Raw genomic sequence first — 15,019 nt, 5'->3', positions numbered from 1 at the left:
TTGCTGTACTTTTCTCTCTCCCACATTGTTGTACATAAACTGAGGAATGTTCCTCCTTTGTGGCTGTGTAGGAAGTGACTGAATAAGGTGCCTTTGAAGTTGCTTTTTGATAGACAAGCTGTGTTTGATAATTCTAGATTCAAACAAAGCCTTTTGATTTAGCTAGTTTTTACTATTCTATGCCCTTAGCTTGACTTTGAATATTTTTAGAAAAATGAGTATGATTTAGTTGTTTTTCTTTATTTTATTTGTGTAGATGAACACTTTACAACTGGAAACTGGAAGGCAGTGATAGGGTTCTGTTGTGATTGCATAAGTCTGACTTTTATCCATAAAACCACAAAACATGAAAACCATAGGAAGCCACTGGACAATGCAAAGCAGCACAGGCTGTGGTTTTGCCAAAGAACAGACTGAAGTGTTTAAAGAACCTTTTTCTCTCGTTCCTGTGCTGAGTGGAGCTCTCCTGTAGTGCTGAGCTGTTTGGAGGTTTTAAAACAGAAAGTGCTGACTGAATCTATTTATATGTGCATATGTGAATCTATACATGTGCATTTCAGCTGAAACTTTAGCTACCGCTTTCACTCAGCATGTCCATCTTTGTGTTTGCAGATTTTAAGGAGGCTTCAATTCCTGACTCCTGATTAATGGATTCCTTGTTAATAGCTGCCCAACCTCCCTGGGAAGTGAAGGGTTCCTTTGGCAGGACTTTGGAGGTCCTTGGCTCTGCAGCTCAAACACAGACTGAGGTGGGAGAGCCTCTTGCAAAAACTGATTTCTGCTTCACCTTTGGCATCTTTCAAGCTGCTTATTTTGTGAAAATGACAGTGCACGCTGGAGCTCTTTGCTCACCCTTCTGCAGGCACATGGGAGGTGCCTTGCCCTGTGGGACAGGCTGACCCTGAGGACACTTTCCCAATGCACCATGCACATTTTCCATGTGGCAGCCTTTGCTGCTGAGCCTGTCACTGATTCCTCATGATGCTCAGGAATGCCCTTCCCTGGCAGCACACACAGAGCAGGGTGGGATGAGGGCTCTGTCCTGGTGGGAAGGCCACTTTTCCTGGATGCCAGCTCTTGGCAGGCTGTACTAAATGCTCCCTTTTCTGGCCGTGACAGCTTTCCTTCCCAGCAGCTCTCACCAGAAGTGCCAGAGGCAGCAGCACAAGGGAACATTCCCATGCCTGAGCAGGAGAGTGCAGTCCCGTGGAGTCAGAAGCAAGAATGTTTCTGAGGGATAACAGGGGATTATGAATAGGTAGGTGTTGGATTCCAGAAACCTGGGAGTTTTGAGCTTTCTGTGCTTTCTGACACTGGCCTCCCAGAGGACACTACTTGTGACCTGAGGACTTGGAGAAGGCTCCAAATTTGGGTGATGGAGTTAAAGTCACAGGTGAATAGTTAAAATAGAAGTGGATTTTAATAGGGGCCACTGAGGCACTCACCACCCTGAAATTAACCTGGAAGACAAAACAATCAGATGCAGCACAGATTTTTTCAGGTTCCTGACACCCCTCAGATATCATGGCCGTGCCCATCAACCTTCCCTTTGACCAAACAGTTACATACCATAAAGTAATTCCACGAGAATTTCTCAAAAATCCAAACAAATCATAAACCAGCCTACATAGCCCAAAGGCTCAAGGCAGTCTTGATGAATTAGAATATATGTCACACCTTTAGCATCCTTCATTCTCCCACAAGTCAAACAATCATTAAAAAAACACACCAAACTTTAAAATCCCGTTTGGAAAAACAAAAAAGGGGGCAGGCACACATTTACACTTTTTCCTGTAGGGATCAGCTTTTCCTTTCTTCCTGTGTCTGCTGGGGCAGCCAGGACTGAGGGGAGGGAATCAGGTGCATCCCTTCCAGCAAGGACCCCCCAGTTTCCAGCACAGCTTGGAATGCAGCTGCATCTCCTGGATCCTCCACGAGCCCCTGCCCTGCTCTGCCCTCCCACAGCCCCACTTATCCCTCTGGCCCTGGCTGATTAGCCCAGCAATTCCAGCTTCTTTTAATCTAATCAGGGACCATCAATGTTCCTGAAAGTTAGCAGGGAATGGTTTATTCAAGCAGTTGAGTTTCTTGCTTTGCTCTTAAATTTTCTTCCAGCAAATGATGGGTTCTCCCACCCATATTATTCATTTTATGTGTTGAATTATTTTAGCAAATAACTCCTGGTCTGCAGGGTAGTATAGACAGTTAACTGAGAAATTCTGGTATTCAAAGTGATTTATGTGACACATGACTCATATAGTGCAGTTTCTTCTTCCAGACTGGGAGTAATTATTAAAAAATGTCGGGTGGAGATACAGACAATACTGTACTAATTAAAAGTTTGCATTTTACAGGTTGTTTTGGCAAGTAATCAACTGTAAAGGTGATGAACAGCTGTTATAAATACAGTCTCCATGTAATGAAACCACATTGGATGAAATATTCTTATGAACATTTGTGGTTTTTGTTTTTTTTTCCTAGTATTTGCCTCTCACCTAGTTTACTTCTAACTCTAGAAGTGCGTGTTAATGCTTATGCAAAGTTAGTTTAGTTGGGAAAGAGATTTGTTCTGTACTTGTATGTTAAACAAAAGTTAAACCAGGTTTCTGCACATAGATTTTAGGAAATGAGGGACAGTTGCCTCTGAAGTGATGTATTTTCCTTGTTGACCATACTAAAACCTTATGTTTTGAGAATTTTTCAGAGAAAAATTTTGGTTTTCAAAGAAACCCAAATAGTGGTAGAGTGGTGATAATGAACATCCTGAGAGAGAAATTTGCTAAGTGACTGTCATACAGAAGAAAACCAACACATTTTAAAAGGATCGTGTCCGTGTTGTTGAGATAATTTGCATAATTGATTGTGAGAAAGGCTGGAAATTAAAGATTATTTTCTCGTACTGGAATATGAACAATGTAAATGAAAATGAAAAACCCTATTCAAAAGAACTAGTCTTTCTTGGAGTAGGCAGCACTGAAAAATTATTTTTCAGATGGAAAAAATATACTTTGATCCACTATCTAAACACCTTCAGAATTGCTGTGCTCAGTGAAACCATGGCAGACACAGAGAGCAGAACTCACCTGGTCTCAGGGAGCAGAAAGGCTCTGACCAGCCTGGCCATACAGAATCCATTTTAACATTAATTCTCATCTCTAGGATGGGTAAGACCAAAAGTAAACGTGTGAATGCAGCAAGCCCCAAGGAACAGAAAGTTAACACACCAAACACAGGGGGGGGATAAATTATCTTTCTCCTTTGCAGGGCTGTAGTTTTGGTGAGCAGGCAGAACATTATTAAAAGCAAATAGCCTTAGCAATACTGAACTCTGCCTTCCAGGGGCCACAAAGGGCTCTGCAAACCCGGACTGATAAAGCTCCTCATGTCTCTGTCAGGCCCTGCAGGCAGATAAAAACATGATCCTTTCCAAAAGAGCCCTGGGAGCACAGAGGACTGAGATGTGGTGGTGGTGTCCCGACAGGGACCAGGGAGTGACAACACTCTCTGTCTGGTTTTGCTGTCCCAGTTCCCTCAGCCCAGAACTGGTGGCCATGGCTGTGCCCAGCACCCATGGGAGCAGCAGGAGGTGTCCCCAGGTGTGTCCAGCTGTGTCCCCAGGTGTGTCCCCAGCTGTATCCCAGGTGTGTCCCCAGCTGTGTCCATCTGTGCTGTTACCTGTGCTCCTGTTCCCCTCCGTGGTCCTGCTGTGCTGCCGGGGCTCCCGTGGGACAGGAGCTGAGGGCACCCAGTGACAACAGGAACTGGGGAGGTCCCCAAACCTTAGTGACCCTGAAAACAACTGACTAAGGAAATCATGCAACCTTTGGTTCAGAGGAATTTTTTTTTTTTTTTTTTTTTTTCATTCTCGGATGTAATTTGTGGCGGGGCAGAACTCGGTGTTTCTGTGTGTCTGTCACATGTCCCCAGCAAGGCACAATGATCAGAACAAGCCTTTCCTGAGAACACTCTGCTGCTGGCTCCTGTCCACACTACTGAGCTGATTTCAACAGGCCTCGTGCCTGGCTACCTGGGGTTGGGTTTTTGGTTGTCCTTGTGTCCATTTTATGCATGTGAGAAGTGATTTTCACTGATGACTAAACAGTCTGGAGTGCAAATGCCCGCCTGGAACTGGTTCTAAAATGCCATTTTGTATGCAATGATGGTACCTTTAAATAAATAGCCACTGTGATGACTAAACAATCTGGAGTGCAAATGCCTGCCTGAAAAACGATTGGAAAATTACCTTTTCTGCTTGGGATAGTACCTTTGAATGAACAGACACTTCAGCAATATCTTAAGTAAACTTGCTACTTTAAAAATATCAGTGTTGTGAGAGCACTCGTGCTGCATTTGGTGCTGCTCAGTTCTTGGTGTTGATGCTGCAGCAGTGTATAAACACAGGTGAGGACATAATTCACCACTTCTGATTTGGCTCCTCATATTTTCTTTCCAAGGAAGAGTTAATTCTAATCTGAAATCGCTTTGTGATTTGAGCTTCAAATTTCTGGTAGGTCTGAGGGAAATTTATTAATGATTGTTTTTCCCTGCCTGTTCATCTCACCAGAAATTTTCTCCTGAATGATGCAAAATACAACTTCATCTCGTGGGTGGATGTAGTCCTCAGCTAGGACAGATTTCTCTTTTGAAAATGAAGAAATTTGGCTATAAAAAACCTGTAAATACTTGCTTTGTATACAAAGGTTTATTGCCTTGGTGGAAAGCAGGCAGCCATATCGTGCCCTGAGTCTTCCTGTTATCTCAGATACAGAACTGGGAAGAAAATGGGGGAGGCAAGACCTGGTTTTGTGGGGTTTTCTCCTCCCGCTTTTTTTCCTTCCTTATTTCTATTATTTTTTTTTTTTAAGAAGCAAAGTCACTCTCCAAGCTAGTGAGTGACAGCTTGTGCCCTAAAGATGGGTGAGCAGCAAAAATGAATCTACCCAAGGGTCCTCCCAGAGATCCTGACACCCCTGCTTGCATTTTAGCAAGTGACCTGCTGGTTTAAAATGCTGCAGTGAATCCTGAGAGAAGGCAGAGTGTGAGCTGAAAATCAGAAATGTGTGGTCCAAGAAGATTTTGGTTGTAAATAGAATGAGTGAGGAAGCAAGATCCCTTTTGTTCCTTGCTGATAAAACTGATTTAATTGAGAGAGTCCTGTCAGACAGTGAAGCACCAAGGCCCAAAAGCTCAAAGGTGGAAGGATTTTTAACCTCTGGTGGTTTCTCTCAGTTTTCAGTTAACTTTCTCATAACATGCATTTTCTAAAAACTTTCAGAATTAAATCTGCAGTTTGGAGGATGCTGTCTGTGCTCCTACCTGACTTGTATCTGATAAAGAATGGATAAAATTATTGATTGAATGTGTGTTTCTGGTGTGGTTCAGATTCAATTTCCTGTTCACAAACACACATTTGTTGGCTTAGATCTTGATTTCTCTTTACATAACACCTGCATAGCTCATAATCAATTCTGAATTCAAGAAAACCTCAAATAATCTCTTTTCCTGGAAAGATTTGGGAGAGATGAGCTGATTGTGCCTGGTTGTCCTGAGTTATTTTGCAGCCTTTTGTGGATAGTGTTAATTTAAATATGGGAATATCCCCAGATAAATGCCTGGGGATCTGAAACCCTTCTGCTTGTGGAAATGAATCCCTTACATGATCTAATAAAAGAAGACCTGTACAAAAGTGTGCAATTTCCATGTTGGTTGAGAAAATCTAGGACTTATTTTTCTGTGTCATGTCAAAAATCTTACCCAGGAAAATGAGCCAGCCCAGAAGGGCTGCTCCTCCAGGTCACATGCACAAGCTTTGATTCCTATTCTTATTTTTAATAAAATATTTTTCCTCTCAATCTGTAGTTAATCTGGTTTTTATCTGAGTTCCTTTCTTGTAAATCTGGTACTTGAGAAGCAAATTAAATATATGTTAATGTTTCAGTTCAGGACTGTTCATGGACCTTAAGGAAGGACTATTTTTGGACTAGCTAAATTAATAATTCTTCAATGACTTCTGTTGAAATGACAGTGCACTCTGGAACTGAGGGTTGTTTGTTGTACAGATGTAATGGAGGTAAAACAATACTTTGAAGTCATTAAAATGAGCAGTGACACTACAGACTTTCTTCTCATCAGATGAGTGATGCAGCTCATTGTTGGTTTAAGGCTTTCCTGTGACCATCCTGGGGTGTCCAGCAAGCAATCCCCAGTGTTGGTAAATCTGCTGAGCTTCTGCCCAGAAGAGCAGCACAGGTGAGGGTCTGTCAGAGCCACGCTCACCCTGAGGTGAGCTGTACCCATCTTCCTCATTTCCCACCCTCAGCATGCACATCCTGTCTCATGCCAGGTGCAGAATCCCGGGTCTTGCTCATTTTTCATGATAATGTTAATTGTCACCACAGAAGCTGTAGAGACACTTGAGAGCTGATGAGAACCAGTTTGGAATGGGACAGATACAAAGCAGGAAGCACAGAAATGTTCTGGTGCTGCTTGAGGGGCCTGACTCTGGCCTTTCTTCTATAGTCACAATAATGCCTTACTTTCCCTGAATATTCCCAAAATAGATCAGAGTCCTTGAAATAAGTGGTATTGTCCAGTCTTTCCATGCAAAAAGCCTTTAACTTCATGTACAAATATGTCAGTCCAAAATATAATGAGGGGTAAAATGTGCTTGAGCACAGTGCCAAGTATAAACACAGCTTTTGAAATATTTTGAAGCTCAGTTGTGATTAAATTATTAAACCAAGTTTTGATTTTGTTTCATAGCAAGTGAAAACATTATCATAAACAGAAAATGTTGGCTTTCCCTTAGTTGTTGACAGCATGGATCCCATGGAGTTTAAGGTCACAACCTGGGAGCAGGTTTATGAGGGCTGAGTGAGGAGCAGGCGTGTTCTGGTGTTTAGGGAATGTGCTCAAACCCACAGGCAGAGTTTGGGGGTTGGTACAGAATATTCTCACCTCATCATCACTGTCACACAGATTCTGTCCTCTCTGGTTTAGAGCATTCCATTTATTAAGATCAGAAATCCCACAATACCTATGACAGGTATGATTTATTTACTTTGCAGATGTTGCAGGGGTGAAACAAACAATCAAATGACAGAAAATTTGCTCTTGGCCACATGTCTTGTGGTGACAGTTGTCAAATGCTGAAGCCAGAGCCATTCTGGGGGTTAACTCCGGGTTCAGTGCAGCCCTTCTGCTCTGAAGTGAGCTGATAAGATGGGTGGGATAACCCTGCATGCATAGTTTGGAACTGCAGCTATTTCCCCCTCTGAATTCTTTGTCCAAGATAAAGAGGAAGATACCTCCCATCTGGATTAATTATTGATGAAGACAGATGCTGAAAATAGTGATGAGTGTCAGTGTTGCAGACAGGCAAAGAACTTATTCCCTTCCTTGTGTCCAAAAGCAAATTTCAGGGATGATCTGGTGTACTCCCCCTGGGAAGGGGCTCTCTCAGTCTCAGTGACATATTTACCTGGCTGTAGATCCAGCTTTTTTTCTTGCTTCCTCTGAGCCAATTTCCTTTTGCTTATCTCAGACTGAGGTGGCTCAGTGGGACAGAGAGAGGTGCAGGAGCCCCCTCATCCCCAGCACTCCCCACACTCCAATGCTGTTTGACTTTTGGGGAGCTGGGGGACAAGAGAATGCTCCAAAAATTATTTGCTCATTCCGGTGTGGAAGTGGAATCGTTTGGGCATCTTGGAGGTATTTGTGATCACTGAAAACATTTCTCCAGCCTCTCTGAGCAGAAGCTTTGCTCTCTACAATAAATTGTGTGCACCTTGCAGACTTGCAGGGTCTGTTTTGGTGCTTCTCCTGCTTAGCTCAGCTCTGCAGAGCTTGGCTGAAGCTGCCACTGGGTGTTTCAGGGTTTGGCCAAGTTGAAAGAATAGAAGGTGTGTATCAGAATAATGTATTGAAGAGCTTTCTCCACTTCCCCTTTGCTTCCACATAAATTCTTAATATCAGAGAGGCCTCCTAGCACAGAGCTCCAGCTGAGCCCCTCTCATTAAGGAAAAGTCCCTCTCCTTTGAGGAATCACTTGCAATAAAGATGATTTTTAAAAAAGTACAATGTAGCTGTGTTTACAGCAGATAAGATTTTCTTCCTCCATGTTTTCCTTTAACAAAAGCTCAGGAGCAAAAGTATCTGTGTGGAACACGAGCATCATGCCCAAATAATTGATATTTACTGCACTAACAGAATCTGCAGCAGAGAAACCCTGCTTAGCTGGCTGTGTGTGCTCATTCCTTTGTCCAGGGTATTCTCTGGGGTAACTGAATGCATTAGTATTTCCTCTGAAAATTAATGTTGTGGCAGATAAAGCAAGCATGCACTTATACATAAATCTCCTGTTTTCTGTCTGGGCAAGAGGCTAAAAAAGCAGGGTGTGTCTGGATAGGTTTTGTTTGGTGTTCTGTATTTTTCTCCCTTTTTAGATTGTCTCATTCAAATGTCAGTTCATTCTTCTCTATTTCCTGCTCTTATCCAACAAGACTTGTAGACCAGGCTTAATTAACTTTAAGACCTTTTATGTCCATCCCTGGAGTCACAGTCCTTTCCTGGAACACTTCCATTGTATTATCTCCATGTGTTGTGAGATGATGCAAATGATATTATTACTGCTCTTGTGAATTTACAATGAGTCTCTCAATAGTTTTAGTTACAGCTTAGCTTTTGTCAGGAACATTCCATCTTTAAATCAAAATAAAACTAGAGGAGCAAAATTCCACTTTAATGTGCTGGTAAAGGAAAGCTGGAGAGCCTGGAAATAGAGGACTCAGACACAAGGAAGCTTAAAAAGATGAGGAAAGCTCTTGTAAGTTGTGTGACTCTCTTCTGTGTGGATTTGTTTCTATGTGGGAATGGTTGTGATTTAACAAAGATATTTCTTGAGCTGAGGTGGAACATTTTTTTCTCTTCAGAGACTATGTAAGTGGAACATTTATTTCTGCCACAACTCACATTTTAATCACAGCCATTGAAAATCCCCTTCTGGTGTGAATAAAGCCTTTCTCTTCATCTGAAGAAGCTGCAGGTCAGTCCAGCTGCAGGTGATGCAGTTCATCACTTCACAGCAGGGAAATGAGAAAATATAGTCCCCAGAGAAATGTGTCCCTTCCTTCCTGTATGGGACTGAAGTCATGTCCAAGTGCAACTCAGTAATTCAGTATCTGTTCTAACCCTAAACTTTTACCAAAGCTGCTGCTGGCAAATCCAGGGTACAAAGCACAGGTGTTTGTTAAATGGTGCTGCAGAGGATGGAGCTCTGGGATAGTTCTGTCCCTGTCAAGTTCACATTTCTGTCTTTGTAAAATGAACCCACTGCAAAAACCATCCCAGCTCTCCTGCTATCTGCCCTCAATTCACAGTTTGTGTGCTGGGGAAGTGTCTGGAGTGCACTGACCATCTGAATGATGCTAAAATGTGCAATCATTGTTTATGCTTCAATGAGAGCCTAAACCCCTAAATTAACAGCACTGACCAAACAGCCAATATACACTAATTCATTGCAGCTTTGGGTTCCTAGAGGAGATGTTGAAAATTCTGATACATTATTATTACTATTGATTACTTGGCCTAATCCTAACAAAATCACGGAATTGTTAAAGTTGGAAAAGGCCTTTAAGATCATCAAGTCATGAGTAAACTGATTTTCTTGCAGGCAGACCGTTTATATCTGAAAGATAATGACAGCAAAAGCCAGAAAGATAAAGCAAATGTCTGCTGAATTCAGGTCTAGGGCTGGAGGCAGAGGCAGGAACTGGCACACACAGAATGGAGAAGCCCCCCTAAAGCTGTGTGCCAGTGGGGGTTCTGCTGATGGAGCTGAGCCCATCACAGGAACCATTGCCATCAATGGCAGGATTTCCTATCATTTGCGGGACAGCAACCCTCGGGCTCCTCAAGCCAAAGGCTTAAGGGAGACTTTGTGCTCCTCCTGTGAGGATTCCCAGAGCACAAACTCACAGCAGATAGCATCGATAAAGGAAGGGGAAAAGGAAGCCTGGGGCTACCACAGCATTGCTTAGAAATGTGGACGAAGGCAGGAGAAGGAATTCAGTGTATCCTCGGGTGGAAGTGGAATTTCCCTTCCCACTGCCATGCACAATGAGGCCCAGGGTCCCTGGGCTGCATTTCCCACCTGGTGCCTGCTGAGCTCTGCCAGGTGTCAGGGGCACCACTCCAGGTGTTGTGGGAGGGTCTGGGAGATGAAAGATGCAGAGAAATGAGTGACTCCAGTGGGGACAAAGCCAGATGTGTCACCGCTGGTTTGTGGCTATTTAACAGGATGTGTAACAAAAACAGTGGTCTCTGTCACCTCAAGTTGTGGCAGAGGATGCTGGGGAAATTGGACAGGAACAGAAGGGTCTTGGTGACAGTTGGGACAATAAGAGTGACCTCTTCGGGTGTCAAAAATGAGGAATTTAAAACATTTTTACCTTTTTGTCTACCTCTAACTACGATGGTGCTCTGTAGGTCCTTGCATTTCAGGTAGCAATGTTGGGGTAGAAGAACACTCTTTTCTCTCTGCTGCTCTTTGGGGAGGTACCTGTGCAATTTCCCTCGCTTGTCCAGGTAACCATGCTTGCCTTTCTCTAAAATATCAGTAATTTTTCACTCTAAGTTTTGGACTTTTGTGGATAATACTTGATAAAGCTTTCACAGGCAGCTGCTCATCTATTGTAAGAATTTTGCTCTCTGTCTCACACAAAAATGCTTGTCTGGAGAAAGGTCTAAAAGTCTTCTAGAGTGTCTGTTCACCTCTTGACTCTTTCTGGTTTATGGATTATAAACCTTAAAAGGGGTATTCTCAGAAAAACTGAAGTGTAGGCAGTGATAATGGATGGGTAAGTTGCCCTTGTGCCCTTCTCCTGTCTTTGCCAGCCCTGGAAATCCCAGGTCTTGAGCTGCCCCAGGTCCTGTGAATGTCCTAATTAGCACCTGGGAGGTGCAAATCTCCCTGCCTGCCCAAGAGATGTGTCCAGCAGCAAATGCACAGATCAGCCCCATGGCACAAACAACTTCCCTTTCAGGACATGAGAGAACTTACTTAACATATTCAGCAAAAGCTTGCATTCAAAATATAGCCAGTTCCATTCTTACTGACAGATCTGAAATTCAGATGCAGATGAGTGAAAGTCAAATGAAAGGGGCTAATTTGTATTCCTGCACTGGAGAACTGCAAACAGGTTCTTCACAATTTTTTATTAATTTTTCATATTCTGAGGCCAGCCTCACTGCAGAATTCAGGAGGTGCAGTGGTGCGTGGTGTGATGAGGAATTCATTCTGTGCAGGTGTCTGGGGGCAGCTCAGGTTGAGCCCTGGGATGGGTGGAGCCCCAGGAAAGAGGCTCTGAGCACAGCAAAGGGCACAGGGAGCTGTGGCACAGCCAGAGATGTGGCTCAGGAGGGAGAGCAGACTTTGGCACCCTTGGACTGTGAGGGGATAAAAGCCCAGGGGTTCCTTGGCTGAGATCCCTCCTGGGAGGAACCAGCTCAGGCTGCTCTGTGCTCCTGCACTGGGGATAAATGGCTTTATGGAAGGAAATATCTGACACTCTGCCATGGGAAACCTGGGCTGGGACTGGGAAGAGATCCTGGTCTGGTGGAGGGTGTGTGTAGGGAGCCAAGCAGAGCCTGTTGGGCCCTGGAGCTGGGAAGGGGCTCCAGCCCCAGCAGGGACAGTCTGGGTGGGGGTGCCTGAGTCCCTCCTGGATGGCTGGACAGGGCAGTTTCCTGAACTGGTGTGCCTTGGTTTCTAAACCATGCCTTCCTTTTGCACAGGTTCATTCCCAGCATTAGCTGGTGGGAGCCCTGGGTTTGCAGGACTCAGTGCCTGGGCTGGGCACGGGCTCTGGATCCCTGGAAGTTCTCACAGCACAGCTGGTGGCTCCTGGTCAGGACAGTGACACCAGAGTGTTTGCCCTCTGTGTTTGCTACACCTGCATGGCCCTTGGCAGAGCAGAGCCCTGAAGGGAAGCCCACAGGTAGATCCAAAAACCTCTTGGTCATGGGTCAGAAGAGTGTCCAGCTCTGGGCTTACCCAGGTCTGTTCTCAGCTCTGCAAGGCCCGAGTGGGAACTGCTCTGGTGATTGTGAGCTGGGCACCTCTCTGTCCTAGCAAATCTCCAGTCTGCACAAATATTCCCTGGGCAGCAGGGAAAACCACTCACACCAGTGCTAAACTTTGAGGGATTTTCAGTTTGTAAACTCAAAGATAACAAGGGAACCCATTTGTTAAAAAAAACCCAAGACACCAAAGTAATTTCATGCCCAACAAATTTCTCACGAAGGGAACCTCTTATTTTCTTTTTGGCACTAACATTGGAACCTCTGAATTTAACTGTAGAACCTGGATTTATGATGAAAACACCATGAAGATTCCTTACAGAAAGCTCAGCTGCCAGAAAGAATCGGTTATCTTGATTCTGTGAACCTCCGCTCTTTTAGAAAACATAAAGTGTTTTCTGGCTTGATTTAAGCCTGTAATTCTGTAGACACATACCCAGACAAGAAAAGGGAATTTTAGGAAAGTTTTTTCTATGTTGAATTTGAAATAATAATTGAAGTAATAGATTTATGGATGGACAGCGAAGTCCTTTGTTCCATAAGTGCTGTGAATCAGAACAGTTTCTGAATGATGCCCTGTGATTTTTACCTCTATCCTGTTTTCAGAGCAGTTTCCCTCAGCAGAGGCAGGATGTGAATCAAAGCTGGCAGCAGAGCTGTTAACTCTGCCCTGCCTCAGCTGCCTCTGCCCCACATCCAGCCTGCTGCATGCTGCTCAGGGACATGCTCTTTTTCCAGGACACAATTTCAACCTTAACATTGGTTTTTAAAATGTTTAAAGAACAGTTTTATGGTCTTCTGTTAAAGTGCAAAGCTTTGGGAAATGCTTCCTGTTGCACACAGTGCAGCTGTAGCAGTCTGAAAAATAACCCAGGTTTGTGGCTTTGTGGGCAAAGCAGTAATGATTTTTTAATTGAATTTATCCTTTGCTTTCAAATTATTTTGTTTTATTGCTTGTAAATTGACATTCTTCTCTCTAGTATACTGTACTATTCTAAGGCTTTGCTATGCTAAATGCATCCTGTGTCCTTTTGTCCTGTGGGTCACCCTTTATTTAAGGATTAAAAGTACCTCCTGCAGATACCAGAGGTAAATTTCAAGTCAGCATTTCTGTGATTTGTTTCTGGTATATGGGTCGTTGTCACCAGGCACAAATTAACCTAAGATGAGAAGCTTTTGTAAATCATTGGAGCATCTTTGCTTTTGTCTAATATATTTTCCTGCATGAACATCTATAATACTGTGTGCTTTTACAAATGCTGATCTAATGATTTATATTCACAGGAGGCAGGGACACATTGATTAACTATACCTTTGTTAACTGCAGAAACAGCCAGCTTGGAATGTTTTGGAGAGCTAAGAATGGAAGAGATTTTCTCACAGAAATTCATCTTCTTCCACATCTTTCTTTTTCCTTGCATTTCTTTCCTTCCTTTATCTTTATTACTGTGTGACAGCCAGCACAGTGAGGTGCTGTGTACACTGACAGTCCCACTATTGCAGAATAGATTTCTTACAGAAAAACCACTATCAGTTCATCTCTTATGCATAAATGCTTTGTGTCTGCAAGCCGTGGAGAGAGCTTGTTAGTTCAGGGACCTGCTACACTGGCTCTAGGACAAGATAAAAGCCTTTGCAACCAACTTTTTGTGTGAAGCCACTGCTTATAAAATAACTCATCAGAATTTTTTTTTTTAACCACTGAGATCAGGAAACCTCTGGAATAAGAATTGCTGGTCTTTTAGAACAGGTCTGTAAAACCGGCACTCCAGAGTTAGGGTGTTAAAGTACCTGAGATGCTTTCAACTTGGGAAATAGGAGATCAAGTCACTGATTTGAGTTTGTATAAACTCCCCTCTCAGTTTTAAACAGATATGCCAGAGCTGGCCAGTGCACACAGTGTCTGCCACCTCGAGGTCCTGGGCACAGGAAAAAAGACCCCAAACCCACCCCACTTCAATAAAACATAAAATAATAATAAAATAATAATAATAAAATAATAAATAATAATAAAAGTCCACAGCACGAGTGAAATCCCTTCCTAAAGGCTTTAAAGGTACTACTGGCAGCACAACCTCCCCCCTCTTCCATGATGACTGAACATCGGCAACACAACCTTAATATTACAAAGCAATACTCAACAAACCCATGAAATGTCTCTTTTTTTAAAAAAAATCTGGGATTATTATGGTATAGCCCAACAAAATGAGAGATTTTCCTCTTCCAGTGTCAATTGTAAATACCTCTACTGCTTGTACTTAACTTGGTGTGGGTATCACCAGTGTAAGGCCCAAGAGATTTGGTGGATATGTATAAAATTCATAGCCTATTTACTGGTATTTCTTAAGTGTTGAAGACATTAGAAAATAACTTGGGTGGAGGTAAAAAACCCTTTGAAATGAACTTCATAGCTGAAGGACAGAAAATATCATTTCTCTCTTACCCGAGTCCGAGGTGGCGGAGCTTCGGTCTTGTACCAAATCAGGAAACTCAACCCAACAGTATCCCAAAATGTTAAGCAGAATACAAAAAACGAAGATCAAATAGAAAAATCCACTTCTCTTTTCGTTAAGCAATACTGGGAGTGTTCAGCTCTCCAGTCTCCAAGGTTTTCCAGCTGGGAGTCAGCCTTTTCCCATCCTGCATCCCGGCATCCTGTTATTGTTCCAAGTCTTAGTAATACAGTGAGAAAAGGGAGTGGAGGAAACAAGATAAACTTAGCCTTGTTATTGCTCTATCTACTTATTTGTTGCTGACTCTAATGAGGGAACTGAATAAAAGGAAACTGGCTCTGAAATACCAGAGTTAGTCTGTTATTTAGTATTGTTTTAGAGAGAGTTTTAGGAGCTAGCAAATATCTGAGAGGAACTTTTGGTGTCTGACACTTGATCAGCACAGACTATGCCTGCTTTGCACAAACAGGATTTTCAAAGCAGTTTGG

The 15,019-nt window shown here is 43.1% G+C and overlaps 1 protein-coding gene across 1 annotated transcript in view; it reads right to left on the bottom strand.

The window, feature by feature from the left end:
• The window catches only part of CDH5 (cadherin 5), a 28,956-nt gene extending 14,280 nt beyond the window's left edge, over positions 1-14,676 (bottom strand). Inside the window, exon 1 of the mRNA XM_014887913.2 lies at positions 14,522-14,676. The gene's annotated coding sequence lies outside the window, so the exon portion shown is untranslated. The remainder of the gene's footprint in view (positions 1-14,521) is intronic.
• Between the last annotated feature and the right edge of the window lie 343 nt (positions 14,677-15,019).

Source organism: Sturnus vulgaris, chromosome 12 (assembly GCF_052056855.1).
Source record: "Sturnus vulgaris isolate bStuVul1 chromosome 12, bStuVul1.hap1, whole genome shotgun sequence".
Lineage (NCBI taxonomy): Eukaryota > Metazoa > Chordata > Aves > Passeriformes > Sturnidae > Sturnus > Sturnus vulgaris.
Note: the sequence above shows the minus strand (reverse complement) of the source record. Positions and strands in the feature narration are given on the sequence as shown.